This window comes from Spermophilus citellus, assembly GCF_964194105.1.
Source record: "Spermophilus citellus genome assembly, chromosome: 4".
NCBI classification, from domain to species: domain Eukaryota; kingdom Metazoa; phylum Chordata; class Mammalia; order Rodentia; family Sciuridae; genus Spermophilus; species Spermophilus citellus.
In genome coordinates, this window is record NC_138185.1 from 177168986 (window position 1) to 177191387 (window position 22402).

Genomic DNA, 22402 nt, shown 5'->3' on the forward strand with positions numbered 1-22402 from the left:
TCCACTTAAAAGGAATATGCTATATTTCTAAGCTAGAAGTCAAGAGACAATTATCTTGCTATTCAGTTATTGACTCCTAAACCCGAAAAACCACTTCTAGGGAGCCACACACGAGGAACTGCCTTCTCACCTCAGCCTCACATGAACCTGAACTAAATGGTGAGAACACGAAAATGAAGCCTAAACTGGAGGACTTAATAGGGTGAGATGTTGAGGGTCTTGGCAAGGGGTGGTCAGTATATTATGCAGGAGAGAGAGAGAATGACTTGGGGCCAGAAGACAAACTGGGGTAGGGTATTACATTTGTAGCCCACAATTAACCACATATCCAGGTGTTCATATCCTTGTGCAATCTCCTCCCATGTCAGTGCTGGCCTTGACCACACAACTGGCTTTCTTCAGTGGGACATTAACAAAGGCATGTAGGCAGAGGCTTGGTAAATCCAACACCTTGGGGCCATCATTTTGGAACACTCTCACTTGGAAGCCAGCCTCTATGATTTAAGCAGTCTGTCTATTCCACCAGAGAGAAAGCCATGTGGAGAGGCCCTGGAGGATGAGCCACCAGGTAGGAACAGAGAGACCATGTGGAGGAAAACCCAAAATGTACCAGCACAGCACCCAGATGAATGTTGTCACCCCCAGGTAAGGAAGAAGCACCCATTTCACCTATTAAATTGTCATAAATAAGTAGCAAGTCATTATTACTTAAACCACTTTTAGCTTAGTTGTCATGAGACAATAGACATCAGAATCAGGATGAGTAAGAAGACTTCATTGAAAAGAATTCAGGAGGTTGAGAAAAAAAAAAAAATCCCTGAGGATAGGTATCTTGAGAAAAGGCCATGCAGACAGAAGGAAGAGCAAGTATAAAGACCCTGAGGTGGGACTGGGCCTGGCTATTTTAAGAACTTCAAGGAGGCCAGTGTAGCTGGAGCAGAGTGAGTGAGGAGAGGTGATATCAGAGCAGTGACCTGATGAGATCTGCCCAGGTTTGCAAATCATTGTAAAGATTGTAGTTCTTATCCGGAGGCTGATGAAAAGCCAGTATAGATTTTGGGGCATTCATCAAGACATCTGATAAATATCTCTTCACCCTGAGTATGTGCCAGATTCATGGTGTTGCGCTTTCAGTAATGACCAAGTCTCTGTGTGTATGTTGGGGAAGGACAGAGGTAGGTAGTAGGGGAGCCAGATCACCAAATAAGGTCCAAGGGAGGATGCAGGAAGATGGCTTTCATTATCTCAGGCCACAAGGACAAAGACCCCCTCAGACAGATCCCCTCTTTGCTTTCTTTAAAGCTTCTGTTCTGGACCGTTTGCTATGACTTTACATTAGGGTACATTATATCTGCCAAAGAAGGCTCACTTCTTTTCATGCAGTTTAATTTCCAGAAAGCATTTTCCACACAAATCAGGGCATTTCATTAGCTATGAACACATACATATTCTCAGAAGATTTTGCCAGGATTCGGCATTCTGTGCTCTAAGTGTGTGTCAATATATTTACAGAAAAACACTGCTAAATTTTAAAAGAATCTCTTTGAAAAGACACTGTGTACTTCCCAAAGGGTACTTTACGAATATAGTGCTTTACAGATTGCAGTGAGGTTTCGGAGCAATTGACTCACCACCTGCATCATATTCTTGCAACAAGACTAAATGACAAAGTAGCAAGCAAAGAAGGCATAGAGCTAACATTATTATCACTTTAAATAAACGTTCATGAAGCAATCTTCCTTAAGTGTGGTGCCACATACATCAAAGTATTTTCAGCACATGGATGATGACAGAGTATCAAGAGGACTTGAAAATGTGGAGATCTGGTTGGGGAGCAAGGGATAACTTGTATTCCTGCAGCTGGTCAACCTATTCACTTATACTGAATCAGGAAGGTCTCCCAGTTCTGATACGACTATATATAAAAATAATGATTTCATATAACTTCCTATCAAACATATTGTCTTTGTAGGAGGGAAACAAATGCTCCCTTCTATCAGAATAATCTCTCTACATGTGTTATTCTTCTTGGGTTTATAAAAACAGAAAATTCCAAAATGTGCCCAGAGCAATGGTACATACATATAATCCTGGCGACTCGGAAGCCTGAAGCAGGAGAAGCACAAGTTCGAGGCTAGCCTCAATTTAGCAACACCTTCAGCAACTTAGTGAGACCCTGTCTCAAAATATAAAACAAAAAGGATTATGGATGTAGCTCAATGGTAAAGCACCCCTGGGTTTAATCTCCAATAGTACAAACAACAACAACCAGAAACTAGCTACAAAAGATCATGGGGCAGTGTGATATCCTGGTCAAAGGAAAGAGAGAGAGAGAGAGAGAGAGAGAGAGAGAGAGAGAGAGAGAGAGAGAGAGATGTGTGCACACACACTCTCTAGATATCAAAGACCCACTCAGCAGGTAACCTTCCTGCTCTGCTCCTCCTTTCCCTCCCTGTAAAAGCCCTTTGCATTCCTGATTACTAATCTCCTTGAGCCTTTCCATCTTCCAAGATGCCATTCCTTAAATAAACCTGTTTTTTCCTACCAATTCCTGCTTCCTAAATACTGGCCAAGTGATAAGCAGCCAGCCCTTATTCCAGTAACAAATACTTTGCAACTTCAATTATAGACTTGGGTTCAGCTAATTATTTCTCCCAGCAATGAGGCTTATATTATCTTCATCTTATATTATTTCTTAAATTCTAAGTAATCACAGGATTTTAATTTCTAGCTATTTAATGGCTTGACTAACAATTTGTTAACTGCCAGCAGCTCCTGTTTTTCTGATATAAGGACCATATGAAATAGATTTTTTAAAGTCTAAAAATAGTATTTATCATGTCTACTAATGCTTGTACCTTTTAAATCATTCTTGTATGGTGTTTTATTTTCCATTTTAAATCATTCACTCTAAAGATCTATCACCTAGCATCCCTTGAAATATTATTCTGGTTTAAGACACATAACAAACTGTCTCACATTTTATGCCACTATTATAGTCTCTGCACCCTCTCCCTGGCTATGCACCTCAGCTTCTCTTCCCCAATCTGAAACAATAATTTATAAAGATTCCAGTCAGTCATTTCTTGTTCTTCCTCCTCAAGGTGCTAAGCCAATGGCTCTCCAAATCCATCTCTTGGGTCACCAGAATCAGAATCACTAGGTATCAAAATTCAGGTCCAGAGGCCCTATCCCAAACTTATTAACCTGGAATTTTTGAATGTCTGGCCAGGAATTTTTTATAAACATCCCAATTTGATTTGTTTTATGTTAGTTTTACAATACTCTGTCAATAAGCTACACTCCCAACACTTTTTACTTTTTATTTTGAGACAAGCTCTCCCTAAATTGCCCAGGTTGGCCTCAAACTTACACTCCTCCTTCCTCAGCCTTCAGAGTCATTGGGATTAAAGGTGTGCACCCCTGTGCAGGGCCACCCAATTTGATTAGGATGTTCAAGAGTTTTAAGAAGCACTGATCCAGGGAGTGTTTCTTAAGTCCTATGAGAATCTGATACACACTGAAAATCCTCAGTTCAGGAAAATGTACAGGAGGACCATGTTTTGTACATTCCCTCTCAGCGAGTTCACAGAAGCTCTGAAGCCTATCCTCAATACTTGCCCCAGGGTGTCTGGACCCATTTCAGATCCCCCTTTTTAATAACTTTCCCTTTGAAGCTTCCAAGGGAATTAGTATATGAAAACTCTGAGCACACACCATGCTCTGCTCTGCTCTGCTCTGTTCTGTTGAGGAGAGTCAATGACAATTTATGTCTTTTATCTCAGCCTCAAAATGAAGTATGTTTCTTCTTATCCAATTCACACAAGTACTATGAAGCTGAAATTGCTTTAAGAGCCTTAGAAGAAAGGCACCATATAAATGCAAATAACCAGAGATTTGATAAAAAGAATAGCCATATCCAGGTACACAATGGCTACCCTATCCCCACTGAACAGCGAGAGGTTTCAATGCTATTGTCACTCTCTATCTATCAGAGAATAAAGACTACAGAGTGAATCTTCTGGAATTCTTTCTACTTGAATCGCAGGCATATTTTTCTCATACTGCCATGTAATATACCACCTGGAGAACTGAAAGAAGGTACCAGAAATTATAAGCCTCATAAGGCTTGCTACTACATGCCAAAAAGATACAGGGATGATATCACTGATGGGGAAATGTTCTCCAACTTTCCCATTGAACCCTAATAAGGATTCTCCAGAAACTCTTGAATATTCATATTGCTGCTCTCTCCCTGTAGCAAGATGCTTTTTTTTTAACACTCAGCATAATTATCCATCCACACTTTATAAATTCTGGCATTTATCTTTTTAATTACCCAGGTTAGCATATTTACCATGCCCCCTACCCCAAATACTTGTTTTTGGTAAACAGGGCAACTGTGATGGTGGTCAGCTTAAGAAGATATTGGGGAGATAATTCTATACAAAAATAATAATTAACAGCATATATAATAAATTTATAATAATAAATAATAACAGCATTTGGATGACATCTTCATTTTTTTTTTTTTTTTGGTACTGGAATTGACTTTTCAAGAGATATTTTACCACCCAGCCCTGTTTATTTTTTACCTGGAGACAGGGTCCCACTAACTTGCTCAGGCTGGCCTTGAACTTGCAATTCTCCTGAATCAGACTCCTAAATAGCTGGTATTATAGGCATATAACACTACACCCAGCTATTCTTTCTAATTCTTTATAATACACAAGCAAAGCCTGGGTAGAATAACCAGGAAAGTCACCTCATCTTCAGTACAGCAACCTTTTCGTAACATTTTGCCTGAGCTCCAGAGTCCGTATTTTAGATCCTCAACAACTGCACAAAATAGAAAAAGAGAAACTGACAATCTATCATACCTTAGGCAGCTGAGACCTTATCTTACTTGATATGCATATTATTATTCTTTTTGTAATTAATGTCTTTTTTAGATCATAGTATTAATTTTCCTCTTGTTTGAAGAGACATGCAGTTGGGATTGCTCATTTTATTTTCAGCAAACCCATAAAGAGAAACAATCAATCCTCATGAACTTAAATAGAGGAAGTTGATCAAATACAAAAGCCACAACTTAATCCCCAAACTACCCAATGGGAGATGGGAAAGAAAGCCCATGATTTTGAATAGAGACTTTGTATGCCATAAAACCAAACCAATGTATTATCTTCCTTTCTTTCCATAGTTCCCTGCAGGAAAGAGCACAAAACCAAACAGAAGAGCCTATATGGCTCACAACCAAGCCCCATTTTAAATGCCTCTGTACATAATTAGTGGGACTTAAGGAGAGAGAAATTTAATGATTAAAAAATGGAGATCCTATAGGGCTGGGGATATAGCTCAGTTGGTAGAGTGCTTGCTTGCATGCACAAGGCCCTGGGTTCTAATCCCCAGCACCACTAAAAAAGAAAACAAAAATGGAGATCACTTTGTATATTTAGCCTCTCCTGCCATGTTGAGCAAACCTTCCAAATATTCTAGCATATTTTGAAACAGAAAAATCTCATAACCACAGCAGGACGTACTGTCAAAAGAAGAAAGCTAAAGATTCCTACTTGAATAACTTTTCTTACTCTTGAGATCACAAACTTTGAACCCACAGAACTTTCATGATATATCACTTAGTGGCAGGATTCAGAGCTAAAGTTCTAATTTTTTTAGTCATATGGAATACAATTAATAGGTAAGAGCAAAAATCATATAAAAATCTCCATTCTGTTGATTATATCAATAGAATTTTTTCATCGAAATACCAATAAAAATAATATATCTGCATAGACATTTGAAATGAATGTTAAAACTTTTTCTTAATAATTGCTTATTATCTTACCTTTTTAAAACCTAACAAATTCTTTCAAGGTCAGTCTCAACAACTTAGCAAGACCCTGTCTCAAAATAGAAAGGGCTGGGGATATCCCGTAGCTCAGTGGTGAAGCAACCCTGGGTTCAATCCCTAATATGGAATTAAAAAAAAAAAAAAACCCTTAACATATTTCTCTCCCCAGAAACAACCAGCATACTATTTCATGATGAGGTCAAAAAATCTTACTCAAGCTAGTACTATTGTACCACTATCTTTCATGTTCAAAAATGTTTCTAATGTTGTCCCTGCATGAAAATGAGGCTAAAAAATTGAGCAACAGTTCCTTCTCCACTTGATACATGTAAAGTCCATTTTTCATCAACTGCTCTTCAAAAAACCTGTCACTGATTGCAGCTCTGCTTTTCTCATCACAGTCTGATGGATGTTTTTGCTCAAAACAAGCCGCCCTTTGCTGATTGCTGCAGGCTGCTTGGTCTGTCGATTGTGAAAATACAGCATTCCCCAGCTAGGCCACATTGCTTATTGTAATCAGAATCAGATGCAAACATTCATTCCAGTGATACCCTAGCTCTGATCTCTATTTGCTGTACTGCAGTATTCATTTTGGTTGTGAGGTGTCCTCAGAACAAAAATGTCATGGGTTAGAGATCAAATCACTCACCCTAGCTGAGTTAAAATCTTTCTCTCAGGAATAAGCCTCTCAATTTTCCTGAAAGATGTACTAAGGAAGGGTGAGTTTCCTTTTAAAACGTAACTGGGTGGAATCTGCCATTTTATATGAGTGCAGGAAACTAGAGACTAAAGATGTGATCTCTGACAGCGATTCTGAATGTCATGGGTTTAATGCTTGTCAATCAAAGGATGTCAGTCAAAAGCATGTTTATGTATGTCATTTAATACCGGGAATGAAGTGGTTAAACAGAAGCTCTGAGCTATTTTTCTAAATACTGCTATTAGAAGAAGGATGTGGAGGTTAATGATGTTATTAAAATGTAACTTACATTGTATTCATATATCCATTTGAAACTCCTGTTCCAATCATAAAATGATCTTTTCTGACAAAGGGGTTAACCATTTATATCAGTTAGGACTGAGTTCAGCTGCACATAAAGTAAAAATCCAACAAGGGAATAGCTTAAATTCTTGGAAGAGAGAAAGAATTACACATAAGAAACCTGGAGTAAAGCAATTCAGGGCTAGAATGATGGATCACAGCATCATCTCATAACCAAGCTCTCATCTTTCCTCCCTCGTTCTCTTCTATGAGCTCATTCTCAAAATCATCTTATGGTCTCTGTGGCTGCTAGAGTTCCAACCATTACATCCACATTCCAGACAGCAAGACAGAAGAAACAAACAAGAAAACCTCATCACATTTTTAAAGAGACTTCCAGCCACAGTCTGGCTGGGCACAATTCAGGAGCCACTTGTCAAAAGAAATGAACTTTATTTTTAGAACACACACCATACCACACAGCTCCTCAGGAAAAACCCTCAGAGCCCAACTGCCACCACCGGCTTCCCACAAGCCTCTCCACCTCCCCCACTCCCCCTGCTCTTGAGGCCTATTAGCTGGGTCCTGTGGGCGGAGCCAAAAAAAGTCCCCCAATGAGCAGCTCCTTGGTCTGAAAGGGCGAGGAAACAGCCCAATGAGCATCACCACAGAGGAGTCAATCAGTTGGCAGCTAGAAGTTTGCTGGGCCAGCTGGCAGCTGGAAGTTTGATAGCACCTGGAAGTTTGCTGGGGCCCCTTGGGCTGTGGCTCTCAACAACTTCCAAGCAATCCCTCTGTCCCATAGGTGAGAACTTGGTCATATAGCCATACCTAGTTGCACTGGAAACAAAAAACAACCAAAGCCACAACTTGAGGTTCTCAATAAGAAAGAAAGGAGAAAGTATATTTATTTAAAAATGATTACTAATGAGCTATTTCTATGGCACTAATTTCTCACCACCATCTCTACCTAGAAATATTCTTAAATGGCCTTGGACAAGTCATTTAAATCTTTCTAGGTTTTCTCAACTCATGTAATACATATATTAATCAGCTTGATTTAGTCATTCTACAATGTAAGTACGTTTGAAAACATCATGTACATATTCAATACATTCAATTTTGCCAACTTAAGTAAAATAGTTTTTTAAATTCCTCACCTCTAAAATATCTACTTGTATGACTGAAATTTAAATAAGATGGCACAAGTACCGGGCCTATGTCATATAGTTTCTCAGTGAAAAAAAAAAAAAAAATAACCTCCTTCTACGTATCTTCAGGAGCCTGTCTATACTCTTTGTACCTTGTAATTAGGACCATTTCCCCCTTCTCAGTGAGCTGTCCTGGAGTCCAACCCAATGCTGGCTTCCCTTCTTTCCTTTGCCATACACATATTCCAGCCTGAGCCCCAAAGCCTCATCAGGTCTGGTAACTAGGCCCAGGAAGGACATGGCTGATTGTACAGCAAGAATTGGGAAAATGTAAAAAAAAAAAAAAAAAAAAAATTGAATATAAAGAAGCACTCAGAAAAAAGTGGGAGAATTAAAATTTCCATTTGTTTGTTCCAAAAGGACTAATAAACATTTTTCTAAAGACAGTAAACATTTTAGGTTTCTAGCAGTTGCAACTGTCTACATAGAAGAAAGTCTTTCTAGACTACACACTTGTTCTATTCCTCAAGCCATGCCTCTTGGAGGACCCAGTGAGAGTGTGTGAATAACTCAGGATAACCCATCATCACTACAGGCCAAACACTACAAAGCTCAAATCTTCCTGGCAGCTGCCTCATGGGGTTACTGACGGATTGCCTGCTGCCACAGCCCAGGTTCTCTGGAATTAGATGCTGAAGTGGATTTGGGGTGCAAGACATTTTGGGGGAATAAATGCCTGTGAACAGAAGGAGTAAAGGGAGGTTGGGCTAAGAAGTTAAATTGCAATTCAGGCTTCACAAAGGCAGCAGAGGGTTCCGAAGCTTGAGTCTTCTAACAGAATATCCCTCTTGGGGCTGAAATGGCCCATCTTTATAGCTTCTCATCTCATAACCAGCAGCTGGGAGTTGATGACTCAGCAGAGACCAAACCTGAAGGAGCTGACAGCTCTGGGCTGTGTGCTCACTGCACTCCCCACAGCCTGGCAACAAGACCAGTCTTGCAGGGAGATCAAGCTGCTCAGGCCCACCCTGCCTGCCATGGGAAGCAACGTCAAACTATGAAAGGATTTCAGTGTTTTCTGGGCTCTTTCTGTGCAGACATTGATTTCTTATCACAAACGGAGTTGACACAAAAATCACTGTACTTCACTCCTCAACTCACACGTCACGGAATTGCTGCTTAATTGATAGCAGACTTGAAATGCTATATAAGCAACTCAATTAAGATCAGGACGATTGGAAAGTCAGGCTTATTCTATCAGCCCTCTTGGTGAAAAGATCAATGTATATAAATAAGGATTTTTCAATTTAAAAAAAAGATTTGAATGTACTTTATAATCAATAGCAAGAACCCTGAAGATAAGCATTGTGGAAGAAAATGATGCTTTAGCAGATTTCCAATATTTTCTAAATCTGGCTTTACCAGGGAGTGAGCTGTTTTAGCACTTATTTTCCATTTTCAGTTCTACTGAGATGCAATGGGTACTTTCATTTTCTATTTAAAATGTTCTGTGATAAGCTGAATTTCCCAAGTTCTCAGGGTAATCTTGTAATCACCATGTATGTCCTTCCATGGGGATCCCATCTAGGAAACCTTTCTATATTTCTCAAAATTACCAAATTCCCAAGAAGCAAAACATACCAAAAGGATTTTGCTGCATAGGAATCAAAATCATTCCTCACCTCATAAAAGAAATCTAATTTGTCATATTATTAAGTGCAAAACTCCACCACAGTCTAAAACACAGACTGAGCTCACTTTATAATAAATTATTTTGAATTTGTTGAGGGAGGAGCATTTAAAGGGAAGCTAGAATATATCATGTTACCAAATACTATGGGTTTCATAGTGACAAATTTCAGTCAAGTGTCAGCTTCCATTTCAGCCTTCTTACGAAGCTGCTTTACAATAACTATTTTAAAAATTCCTTGAAAAAAATAATTTTACCAGGGAATGCACCAAAAAACATACCAGAAGGAGAATAATAAAGACGGAATAAGGATGATGTACGAGAGCATTCAACTATTAGGATCTGTGTATAATGAAGTAAGAATCAGGGTGGAGAAAGAATGCTTGAAAGGACATCAAACAAAGAGGCATGACTCTAGGTCAAGGTCAACAAATCACAGCACAAGAGCCAAATCCAATCCATCACCTGTTTTAGTAAATAAAGTTTTATTGGAACACAGCTATGCCCATTTTGTCTATAGCTACTTTCACAGTACAATAGACAATAGAATTGAGGAGTTGCAACAGATGTTTATAATCTCCAAAGCTAAAAATTTGTTATTGACTTTCTTAGTCTGTTTTCTGCTGCTATATCAGAATACCTGAGACTGGATCATTTATAATGAACAGATATGGTTTGGAAGCTAATCTAAGAGCATAGCACTGGCATCTAGAGGTCTTTATGTTCTGTCCATGGCAGAAGGTGGAAGGGCAAGAGAAGAGAGCAAGAGAGGCCAAACTCAATTTTATAACAACATGCTCTTGAGATAATGAGCCCTGTCCCTCAATAACCACATTAATCCATTCATGAAGGCTGAGCTTTGATGAGCTAATCACCACCTCTCCATACTTTTGCACTGAAGATTAAGTTTCCAACACATGAACTTTGGGGAATATATTCACACCAGAGCACTGGCTCTTTTCTGGAAAAGTTTGCTGACCGCTACTCCAGGTAGTGACAGAAGCTAGTAGTTATGACATAGATTTGACTAAGGGAGTAAGCCTCTATAGGCAAAGAGAGAGGTGAGTCAGGACAACCACTGCCTCTTTAAACTCCCATGTGCTAAACTATGCAACCTATGCAAATAGTAACTTCAAAGAATGGTCCTCTCTGATAGACTCTTGACATATTTTTGATGACTCATACTCCTCTACTTTCTCCCTATGAGATGGGCACCTCCAAATTCTTCTCCTTGGACTTTCTCTACTTTAACTTTTTCACTGGGGCATTTTCATGGATGTTCCAGTAACTTCTAAAGACTGCTGACTAACAACCCTACATCTCCTGCACCTGATATCTGCACAACCCCTGCTTTTGTAATAACTTTATTCCTCAAATGCAAGACATATAAAACTCAAATCCTAAATAAATATGGTAACAAATTCAGATGGTGTTGGTTAAAATCCTTGTTCCACCCTTACTAAACTATGTAAATTTGGGCAGCTTATTTAAGCTCCCTAAGTCTTGGTTTCCTCCTGTGTAAAGCGGGCATAGTAATAATGCCTCCTACAGAGTGTGGTATTGAGGTAGTGAACACAAAGAACCAAAACCAGTTGCCTAACACAGAGGAATAGCTCAATAACTACAAGTAGTGAAACTACCACTAGAATGTTTTATTCTTATTTCCAGTATTAATAAATAGCTCTCCCACTTAATGTCACCTTTTGCCTTGGAGCTCCCTTGAAATTCTGATCATAGAATCAAATAAAGGATTAACCTGTAGTTTTGTAATTGCTTATTTACATGTTGTCTCTCGTACAAGTCCATAACTCCTTAGTGACAAGCTGTGTCTAATTTAGCTCTAAATACTGAAAGAATTTTCTAAAATGGACAGGGAGAGCAAGCAGGCAAAGACTGTAAGAGTGTACTAGCTGAGGCATATGAGGGACTTTTAACTAAAATCAGTGGGAGTTAGAATAAAAGACAAGGATTTTCTGAAAAGTTTTGAAGAAAGATTCAACAGAAATTTTCAACGATTGGATGTCAGTGATGAGAGAAAATCTTTCATTTTACCTCCAACCAGCCCCAAGTTTATCCACTCTTCAAATAATTTTTGCAACAGAGCAAAGGTTTGAACTAGCACTGGTAATGAGAGTGAGAATTAGATACTACTTCAGATTTCCTCTGTGCCCAGAGTTAATGCATTTGTCTTCACCTTCCTCCTTCACCATTTTTCTAATTCATCAAGTGGTGTCATACAGAGGCTGACAGCACAGGCTTTGAAATCAGGCACATCTGAATTTGTGTTTCAATTCTTCCTTGGTAATAGTAAGCACAGGCAAGTTACCTAACCCCTCTGAAATCTGTTTCCTTACTTTAAAATGCAAGTGACAATTTTACCCACCTTGTTGATTTGTGTGGAAATTAAATAGAAAATGTATGCAACACATTTTTCCCCGCTTTGGTACCAGGGATTGAACTAAGAGGCAGTTAACCACAAAGCCACATTTCCAGATCCTTTTTTTTTGTTTGTTTGTTTTGTATTTTATTTAGGGATGGGGTCTCCCTAAGTTCTTTAGGGGCTAGCTAAGTTGTTGAGGCTGGTTTTGAACTTGTGATCCTCCTATTTCAGCTTTCCAAGCCACTGGGATTATAGGCATGATCTACTGTGCCCCCACCACATGACATTTTTGGCAAAGCACTTTGCAAAGAGTAAATGTTGCATAGTAGTTGCTTTTGTTTTATTAAAAAAACACAAAGTTGACAATATTTAATATTGAGGTACACAATTATAAGAAACTTCTATAGTAGAGTTATTACCTTAGTATCACATGTCATAAAATATAATCATATTGAAATCTTGTATTAAAGTGGATGTTGAATACTACATTAAGCCATAAGATAAAATCTTATGCTATAGCAACTAGTGAGAGACATCTTTGGGGACTGGAGTAATAAAAAATAAAAAATAAAAAAATTTAAAGTCAATAAACTGAAATCTTTGGACCTCACTAATTTGCTTTCAAATTGATCACAATTAATCATTAATTAATAATAACAATCTGTGCTTTCATTGACAGTAAATGATAAATGGGCAACCTAAGCTCTTTGTAAAATTATTTGCACAAATACCTTTGCCTTTCAGCTATCAATTGATCACAAGGCCTTTTAAATCTCGAGATTCTTATTCAGTATGAAAAAGCAAAAGCAGCACATATATTTAGTAATCTCATCCTGCTAGAAAATTGAAAGTAATTTTTCTAAATAGCATAGAATATTATTACAACTAATTTAGAAATGATTAGTTTTCAGTATTTAGTGTTTATTTTGTTTTAGCAAGCTATAAAATCCAAATGGCCTTTCAAGCTTCTCATGGAAAAGCTTTTCTTATTTACAAAAGTGACTAATTTGACACTGACAGTAGTTGGTTCTTAATTTTCTTTTCAATCACATCATTGCTAGTATAATGCCAAAAAAAGAGAGAAGAGTGACTTCTAAAATAAAAGCAACTAAAACCAAACAGCAAATTCTCTCTAACTCTGTTCATCCTCCAGGCCAATTTCTGCTACTTCCAGAGTTCAGACATCCATGGAATTTTAATTTAACAGAGAAAAATCAGAGCTGTGCTCCATAAACAAAATGAAGGAAGCTTGTGGCTGAAATGTTCTTGTCTTCATTTAAGAGGATCTCACGGACATTACAAACATTCAAAAGGAAGGTAGGTGGAAGGAAACCCACTCCACTTAGGGTTTTGGCCCTCTGTATAGCTTCAATCAAATTATTTCTTTTCATGACCCCTCTTCACCCTTTCTGAAGCAACAGTTACCATCTTGCTATCTTGAAAGTGTGATTTAAGCACTAAATTCTAAGAGTTTCTCTGGGCCTCCTTTTTGCAGTTGAAAAATGAAATTGTACCAGAAACTCTTCTAAGTTTGCTTTTAACTTTAAAATGCTGTGACTCCAATAGGTCATAAGTTATTTCCATGAAATTTAAAGATACTGTGTCCAGAAGACCCCTGGCCAAATATATCTGTCTTATCCACATGGAATAAACATTTAACCATGAACACAAGCAGAATATTAGAATGGGTTTCTTCAGTGCCCTAAGGAAATCTGGCAAATTTTGATAGCAGGTCAGGAAAAGGAAAGGCCAAGACTACAGAGGTTTGTCAGAGGAGGAGAGCCATGTGGAAGGGAAGCCAGATAGTCAAAGTCAAGAGGGCTTTCCCCACAGTAAGATGCTCAACAGGGATGGCTAACTTTCTTGGAAGGAAGGATTGGAGATTTCCAGTAAAAGAAAAAGAGAAACAAACCAAACGGGACACTTATGGAACGTTATCTTAAAATATCAGTGTATCAAGTTTTGTAAGAGTAACCCGTTAAGATGAGCTTGAAATAATAAGAACTCTTACCATGTGAACAAATAAAAAACTTCAGGTTGCTATTAAAGATATTCTTCTAGTTAAGATTTTTCCCAGGCAAAATTATGATGCAACAAAAAAATTCCTCATAGTTTGCTGATCTGAACCACAACCCCCACCCCACCACACTTACCCTGTACACTTTCCTTCCTCGGCCTGGTTCTCCTCTCCTGCTCCTCAAGTCCTCAGATAGCTCATTGCACAACCCCTCAGCCACGGGCCTACCCAGACACGGATTTCTTTAGAATACCGACAGCCAGGTGGGGAGGACAGCACAGGCATTGAAGTCAGGTGACTGCAGGTGTGAATCCTAGCACACGAAGTACACGCAGGAATGAGACAATTGCCTACTGCAGTTCCTGCCTCACAGCAGATGCACAGTGACTGCTTTTCCACCTCAATTCCAGAATAGGGATTTCCTTAATGTAGTAGCAGCATGAGTGAAAATCATCTGATCAGCTAATTCCCAATGGGTATTAATAACTAGTGGTAGCTTAATGTGTTACCACTTCTCTAATCACATAAGGAAAGACAAGGCTTAGAAACATCATACTTTAAACACAAAAGAAAGACAGTAGAATTTCTAGTGGGGCCTCAGGTAAATAGAAGGGCTGACTGTTTGGGTGTCCTGCTGGATACGTAGAGGCTTTCTAGAAAACTGCATGGTAACTATTTTGCTAATACTTAGGAGACCAATTTTACACTGCCTGTTAGAAACTTAAAAATTTTGCACCTAATAAATGAAGGTTTCTGCTCTGACAGATCAAAAATGAGAGGAAGCCCAAGAAAATTGTTTCAGAAGCAATTCTGAGGCATCCAGATTTGCTTAACAATCTTATGTAGAAGAGAGATGTTATATGAAGAAAAAAACCTATTCCTTGGTCTTTGTGGGAACTGATAAATGAAATGGAAATCCCACCAAACAGACTGATTGTGGGGTACCGAGACCAAGATTGGATGGCACTAGTGATTTTGTGATACCTTCCTTGCTGTGAGTATATGATGACTCATAAAAGCAAAATAATGCTCATGGTTAGGGGAAGATAGAAAAGGTGAATCATGACCCAAAGGAAACTTCATTTGTACCACAACCTCATTTATATGGATGGATTCATTCATCTAAAACTTTAAGTTAGTCATAGTTAATCTATGACTATAGGGTTATTCAATAAGTCTCCAGCGAAATGGGAGTTGGTGTAATTATCCATGAAATTCAAGCATATTTTTAAAACCCACAAGTTTTTTCCTAAATTACTTAGATAAGCACTCTGACTGCTCAGCTCATTCTGAGGGAGAAGTGTATTAACTCCCACTACAGAGTAGAAGTCGACATTATCCCTGGGGCTTCTTTAAGTGTTTCAGAACATCTGATTACTCATCGCCTTCGACTCAAAAATTATATAAATCTTTTGAGAATTAAGAGTTAATGCTTTATTTCAGTCCCATTGTGTTACAAAGTAATAGCACTACCTCTGAAAGAAATTAGGATTCCACAGCTAATATTTACTATGGATAGTCTTAGAGTAATCCTCAGTAAATGTCAATTGTATGCACATGCACTAACAAGAGGCAATGAAAGCCCAAATGAAACTCAATATACATGCCTTTTCTAGGAAAAAAGTCTCAGTGATTTCTCCTCTAAAGCCAGGACCTAAATTTCCTGATTTTCAGGTAGGGATCTTGGTATTGTGTCATTCTTCCGAGGGAGGAAGCAGGGTGCAGTGTAAATTGCTGGTTCTCCAACAGGTCCTGCATCAACTAATATATGTTCATTTCTGATGTTATTCCAATCACAAAGCAAGTGATATGGCCAAGCCCAAGATCAATACAGAAAAACGTGCCACCTACCAAGATACTAATTACTAGACAAACCAATGGTAAAGCCACCACCAGGATGATAAATCAATCATTGTGAATGATAAACCAACCACAACAGCACAGAAAACATTAAATATAATCATGCTTCCTAAATGTTGATTCTAACCACGGCAACCTCTCCAAGCCTGTGTTCCCAGCTTTGCCAATGGCCAGTGTTCACTAACTGTTGATTCTTTAAATCGTTGGCTAATAATTAGCATCATGCAAGGAGTGGAAACAGTAACACAGGTTTTAGTCTGAAATACATAAGTACTTTTCTTTTGGATACTTAAGTCCTACCTGGATTTTAAATTGTATGTATTTTTAAGTTTCATGACAATTTCTAGGTCTTTAGGTACTGCATGCTCTTTAATGTAGACTCTCAATATAAAAGCATCAGTAAAAAAATGAAAGTTTTAACAGTTTTTCTTCAGCAATGACTTTTCATTATATCAAGGTATACTTTAATAACAAAGTAAAAAATTCTTAAAATAATAATCATCATAATTTGGATAAGTGCAGTAAAATTGTATAATACCAACCTACATGCATAGATGATATAGGTCAAAGTAACTTTGGGGATAGTTTTGCAGTGGTCACAATCATAAAAATCTCTTAAAGAACAATTGAAAGCGAAATGACGCTTCCTAAAAATATATTTATTATCACCCAATGTTAATTTTTATCACCAGCATCTTATGTCAGAACTCCTAGGACTATCAGGAAAAATGAAGAAGCTATGATTAGGAAATAGGCGTTCCAACTTTCATTCGAAATTGCCATTTGCATGAAGGTGACTTTGTATAAATTATTTTCATCTTTGTTCAGAATCCTTGACTGTAAATCAAAATGAAATATTAAGTCATGTATTCATAGAATGCCTAGTTAAGAAGGATATCCTCTTGGGTTGGATTCAGTGATCAATTTAGAGTTACTGCCCCTTTCTCTGTGAGAGTCTCTATTGTATAGGATGGCTTCATTTATAAAATGCCTCAGTATTGAAGTGACCCTGAAACAATAAAGGATGGACATGTAGAGCATGAAAAGGTCTGTTTGGAATGCATTTATTTATGTGCCATTTATCAAAAGGGGTTAGTTATTCTCCAGATTAGTGTTACACCATCATTACTGCCCTGTATGAATAAGACTTTCACAGTGATTTTCCATTTTCATCCATCTTTTGAATTAAATTGAGTTTTAGTCTACAAGAGGAGAAAACAATTTCCTAAAGGAATCCGGTTCACCCTGAACACTGTTCTTCAAAGCTACACCCTCAGATCCCAGAGCTTTGTGTTTTCATTCTCCTTTGATACCAGGAGCACACTGATTTAAGGTTTAAGAAACATTGCATGGGAGAATTTTTCAGTATGGTACATTACAGAATTTATTTAGAGAAACAGAATACGCAGGGGAATTTGCAAGATTTAATAGACTTAAATACAAGAAACTAGGCAGCCAAAATATTTGCATATTTAGGCAAATCCCTTGCCTAGTCCTCCAAAATCTCTCTCATCTGGTTGTTGAAGCCTGAAATTCCTCTCACAAATGAGAATAATGCCTTTCAATCCATACTTAGCAATAATGCTTAAAGTATACATAAACTTGAGAGTGATCATCCATCATCAACAAAGATACAAGTAATTGAAACCAAATATTCCAGTAAAAGGTTTTAATTAAAGAAAAAAAGCAAGAAATTCTGGGCCTATGAAGTGGGGGAAAAAACAGGGAGGGAATCTATCCAGTGGGAACAGGAGTCCAGAGCAAGAGATGGTATCAAAATAAGCTGCACCCACTGCAAAAGTGTCTTTAGAATTGCAATAAGAGGTCTTCATTTCCTGATCCAAACTCAGGATCCTTTCCCTCCTAGCTCTTCAACTTGCTGTCTTGCCAAAAAAAAAAAAAAAGAAAAAAAAAGAAACAAAAAATAAATTATTTCTGCTCTTCCTATGAATGCCAGCACTTCCAGCTGCAATACAAATCAAATGCTATTTTGGTAGAAAGGGAATTTATGTTGTAAAAGTTTTTCTACAGTCCATTACTATGTCTCCTCATTCTATATTTTAGTTTAAAATTGGTACTTAGAATATTAGATATAGAAGTAGAATTCTAACATTAGAACATTAAAGTGTCAGACAATATGACATGTACAGTTGTTCTTAAAAAGAGGACGTAGAGGAAGGACGTGGCAAGAACTTGTGCAACAAGGCTAATGATATCAGGCCCCAGTGGTAGTGAGGCATGTTTGGCTTCGATAGAAATAATCTCCAAAAAGTTGGAACTATTCAAAATGAAGAGCCCTGCACAGTGCTGAACTTTCTGGTACTCAAATGTTGAGTTAAGGTAATAAGAAAGGATGTCTGATTAGGAAAAAGAAAGTAATGATAACTAAATTTAATGCTAAGCATCTCTAATTTTTTATTTTTATATTTGTCAGTGCTGGAGATTGAACCCAGAGCCTCAAACATGCTATGCAAGAGCTCTACCTTTGGGCTGCATCAAAGCCCTTTCTTATTTTGAGATTGTGTTTCCCTAAGTTGGCCAGACTGGCCTCTAGCTTGCAATTCTCCTTCCTCAGCCTCCTGAGTAGCTAGAATCACAGGTGTGTGTCACTCAGTCCAGCTTCTAATTTTTTATCGACAACATGAGAAATCAGCCTGAAATGGAATTTCCCAAATGGGGAAGGGATATTTTAATATCTTTCATGAGGAGGAAAGAGCTCTTTCATTAAATATGTTTGGAAACACTGAATAAACATCATTGAACAGACTCCTTAAACATTTCTGAACAACCTGTTCATAACTGTAAGTCTCCAAGAGAAGGGACAGTACACAGCATCCTAATTAAATCAATTTTATTACAGAATATTTTTCACAACAGTGAAAAGCCACCTCAATGTTTATAGCAGCACAATTCACAATAGCTAAACTGTGAAACCAATCTAGATGCCCTTCAATAGATGAATGGATTTTAAAAATGTGTCATATATACACAATGGAATATTACTCAGCAATAAAAGAGAATAAAATCATGGTATTTGCAGGTAAATAAATGGAGTTAGGGAAGATAATGCTAAGTGAAGTTAGCCAATCCCAAAAAATCAAATGCCGAATGTTTTCTTTGATATAAGGAGGCTGATTCATAGTGGAATAGGGAGAGGGAGCATGGGAAGAATAGACGAACTCTAGATAGGGCAGAAGGGTTGTGAGGGGAAAGGAGGGGGCATGGGGTAATTAATGATGATTAAATGTAATGATCATTATTATCCAAAGTACATGTATGAAAACACGAGTTGGTGTGTATACTATGTATACAACCAGAGATATGAAAAATTGAGCTCTATAAATGTAAAAAGAATTGTAATGCATTCTGCTGCACATAAATAAATTTATATATAAATAAAAAATTAATCAATTAATTAATTTAAAAAATATATAGGATGTAGCTGTCTGGACTTAGTATCTAATGGCTAGTGACTGATTGGACTTGTAATAAGGGATTGTAGTTAAAGCCTAGCCATAAGTAACCTAGCTGATTCAAATATTAGAAACAGAAGGTCTCAAAACAATTTGGGAAGAAAGGAGGGTAACTTCAAAAGCTTCCCTCATGCCTTACATCCTGTTTTAGCATGTGACTCAACTGGTGAAGAGGTCTGCCCTGTAGAGAGAGCTCTACACTGTCTACACTGCACCAGATTCTGTTTTCTAAATTATTGGTCATGAAAATAGAATTCACATAGTTCACTTCTGAAGATAAGGAGCAACAGCTATACTACCTCACAGGGCCCCGTTTCATTGTTTAAGGAAAATCATCACAGCAACCATGTGCCAGGAGTCACACAATCTAATCCTTACCACAATTCCCACTTCAAAGGTAAGGAACCTGGAGATCAGACACAAAGAACAACACTTCCAGGACCTCTTTGCCTGTAAGCAGTGCAGCCAGCATTCAGACAGTCCTGGCAAACAACAGAGCCTGAGATCTTCATGTCTGATGGATGCTGCTGCTGCTGAGTGATGCAGGAAGCATTGGAGAACCAGCAACATGGGGTAGGAGACAGAGATATGGGGTTCACATACAGACTTGTTACATCCTGTGTACCCCAGAAATGAACCTCACTGAAAAACCCTCTTTCTTCTCATTGTATTCAAACCCCATATCATAGGTTAGGAAGCCCCAGGTCACCAGGGCTGAGTGGTTGAGTCCACTTCACCCGTCTCACCCCTTACCATTGTCTCTCCTACTTGACTAGGGCAGTCTCCATCATTCTGGCACTTTCTAGATCTCCCTGTGCTCTTCCTTGCCTCAGGGCCCTTGTACTTGCTGCATTCAGGACCTGGAATAGTTTCTTTTCGCACTTTTTACATCTCATCTCTCAGGTCTATTTTAAATGTCACTTTTTCAAAATGTACTTCCACTCCACTGAAAGCACCTTCTCCTCTTCTATCGTGTACTCCCAGCGTTATCACAGCAATGCAGTTCTTTGATTGAACTTATATCTACTTTTAAGTATTTTTTTTTTCTTCTTGATTTGCTAGGTTGTAATCTCCATTAGGAGAGAAGAATTGTGCCACTTACCTAGATTGGTTTAAGATCTGATTCCTAGTAGTATCTCAGTCAATATCTGTTGGGTAAATGGATAAATTGAATGTTCATTAGGCACTGGGGGCTAAAGAACAGAAGTATGGGTTCATTAATATATTTTGGATAATTGAGCACAAAGATGGTATGCAAATCTTTGGATATGAATGGGTTTGCCATGGAGAATGCGCAGAGTGCTAAGAGAAAGAACCTAAACCAGATCCCTGATTTGCTAGTAACTATCGTCTAAGAGGGTTCACAATGATTTTCACTTCCCAGTATCCAAGCCCAAGTGGCCTCTTTCCAAATGGATCAGAGCTGATCCATGTCATCAACAAGGTATTTCAGAAGTGGCAGAGTTTTACTTAAAAGACTAGGTCATGAAAGACATGTAGTTTCCTCCTTGCCTTCTCTTGGATCACTAATTCTAGAGTAAGTCCGATGCCATGTCAAAAGGACACTGAAGCATTCCTATGGCAAGATCTACTAGGCCAAGATTGACACCTCCTGACAGCCACCAGCATCAGCTCATCAGCATATGAATCAACTAATGGAAGCAAATTAGACAGCCCCCATTCTAGCCTTCAGATGAGTGCAGCCCCAGCCAAAAGCCTATCAAAAGTCTTATGAAACCCAAGTGAGAAACCACCAACTAAGACATTCCAAAATTTATGACCCATAGGAAATATTTATTTTATGTAGTTTTGAGCACTAAACTTTGGCAAAATTTGTTAAAACAGCATTAGATGACTAATGTCCTCAAGGAACAATAATATATTCATACTAAAATGTTTATTCAGTAAAATAATATTGCAAATTTATGTTATGAATTTTACAAATGTTATGCCACAATTCATCTCTTCAGGCATTTTCTTAGAATAATTATCCATTACATATATGCTAACTTGTATTCTTGTAAAGTACAATTATTTAAACAAAAGTCAAATTTACCAAAATCAGTCAATATTCATCAAGCACTTGAGCAAAAGAGGTATACATAGTAAACAACAACCTTTTAATGTAAGGCATTCAAGACTACAGAAACTGATATAGAAATAGGAAAGTACCATATGCAATTCCAAGACCAAAATTATATATTTCAACAATTCTCATGAAAATAACCTTGGCTGAGCACAGTCTTAGTTGAAAGTTCACTAAGTATCAGACTGTGAATGTATTATATCTTTGAACAGCTCTGTGAAGTCAGTGATCCTAGTCCCTTTTTTACTTGCCCAACAAAGCTTCCTCATCTCAGCTCCTAGGTTGCTTTCTTATTTGTATCTCTTTTTTTAAATTTTTTTGCTGGGTGGGTGTATACTACGGATTGAATCCAAAGTACTTAACCACTGAGCCACATCCCATCCTGCAAAGGCTCCATGTTGTTAAAAAAAAAAAAAAAAAAATATATATATATATATATATATATATATATATATATATGCATATGGATGTACATGTGTGTGTATACACGCACACACACACACACACACACACACATATATATATATATATTTTTTTTTTTTTGGTGGGGGGAGAGAGTATATAAGGGCCTCACTCTTATTTAGGCTGGACAGATCCTGTGAGGACTATGGGGTGGAGGGATAGAGAGAGGCTCATGGGTATGGGGTAAGTTGGATAGGAGGAAGAACTTCTAGTGTTAGCACAGTAGGATAACTATGATTGACAAGGGCTAATTGTATATTTCAAAATAGTAGAGAGGATTTTGAACAAAGAAATGATAAACATCTGTGGTGACAGGCCAATTACTTTGACTTAATCATCACATTGCATATATGTATGGAAATGTCACACTGTACCCTATAAATGTGTACAATGACTATGTGTCAATTAGAAATAAAAATGTATTTTAAACAAATAATTTTTAAATAC

The 22402-nt window shown here is 37.8% G+C and overlaps 1 long non-coding RNA gene across 5 annotated transcripts in view; it reads right to left on the reverse strand.

The window, feature by feature from the left end:
• LOC308647828 overlaps positions 1–22402 on the reverse strand; it is a 258854-nt gene that overhangs the window by 213877 nt on the left and 22575 nt on the right. For 2 of the 5 annotated variants that reach the window (XR_014021713.1, XR_014021715.1), the window contains exon 3: positions 20510–20555. The exons of the other annotated variants lie outside the window; for them this stretch is intronic. This is a non-coding gene — a long non-coding RNA (uncharacterized lncRNA). The remainder of the gene's footprint in view (positions 1–20509; positions 20556–22402) is intronic. 5 annotated transcript variants of the gene reach the window in all.